Raw genomic sequence first — 1,432 nt, 5'->3', positions numbered from 1 at the left:
AAAAGGCAGATTCCTGGGCATCACCCCAGAGACGAATTCAGTAGATCTGGATTACAATCCAATACTTTATGTTTATAGCAAGCACCCCCAAGTGATTCTGATGCATTTGTCTGCAGACCACACTTGGAGGTAACATTGCAAACCCACTGGAATCATCTTGTGGAGCATAAGCTTTCCTCATTCAGACACACGTGAGTCCAGGGTGGCCAGAGATAGGGCAGTGAGCTGGGAGAAGGGCCGCTTTCCAACAAGTTGGGCTTGGTTAAAGAAGTCCTCCCTGAGACAGCGATAATTACAGACAGATCTAGGCCAGTTCTGAAGTAAAACAGCTCTGTCATTACACATTTTGTGAGAAGATAAACCATAAAGCTACCGTAGCCTGGCAAGAAGATAAAACTATCCCAAATTTGGCTCACAACATTCCTTGTTCAACCCACACTTAAACATGAGGCAGAACTACAGCCCTTTTACAAAAAAATAATAGTTTAAAAATACTTTTAAACAATCTTTTAATTGAAGATGGGGGCTATATATGAAATGATCTTATTCCATTGTTAAGAGCCGAAAAAGTCCCATTAAGAAGATCTAAAAATGAGCAGCAGATGTTGCTGCTTAATCATGCTTAACCACATGGTTAAGATTCCTAAAGGATCTCTGAGGAAAAAAGGCTAGACTCATTAACAAATGAGCTCATTAATGGAAGGTAATGCACTTCATCACATGAATAATGAAAATTATATAAAACCAGTTCTGCAAATACATTATCAGGATTATCAAACTGAAAACGCAGTCAAGCTCTATGGCTTAAGATGAGCTTAACTGAAGAGATGTTGTGTGTTAGACATAAAAGCTCCTGTTCTCCCAAATTCCCACATTTTCTGCATTGGTACCATTGTACAATGGCTGTGAACTGGGTGACAGAGTCTCATTTTGCTAAAGCTAAACTGAACTAGACTCTTTTATGGATAGTGGATTTTTGGTCAAACTTTGAAACTGAGAAACAACTTTATTTCTCAGCACACATCCCTAAAGTCAGTGTCTTTCTGGACAAACGACAGCTCTTCTTTCTGGAATTTCGTGGTCTCACAGATTCCACACTTTCTGCCCATGTTACTACTTGTGGACACCATGTTTGTTGGATTCTAGTCATTCACAAACTATGCTCAGATGCAATACTTTGTTCCATGCCCGAAATAAAATTCCATAATGGGAGTCTTTTCTTATTCTCAGGGAAATAATGTATTAATTTCATAGATTTTTCTTACCTTTGAATTTTTCTCTCACAAGTTTTTTGAAACCTTTAACATCTGGCACCACAAATCCAGCATAAGATTGTTACTCATTTAGAATAAAACAGGGCATTTGTTTATTTTGAGCATATATAAATGTTCTGGGGAAATTTGCTAAAATATCTATGACTTCCAGGCGCTCT

The sequence above is a fragment of the Propithecus coquereli genome, unplaced genomic scaffold (assembly GCF_000956105.1).
Source record: "Propithecus coquereli isolate 6110/MARCELLA unplaced genomic scaffold, Pcoq_1.0 Scaffold95, whole genome shotgun sequence".
NCBI classification, from domain to species: domain Eukaryota; kingdom Metazoa; phylum Chordata; class Mammalia; order Primates; family Indriidae; genus Propithecus; species Propithecus coquereli.
This window is presented reverse-complemented; position numbering follows the sequence as displayed.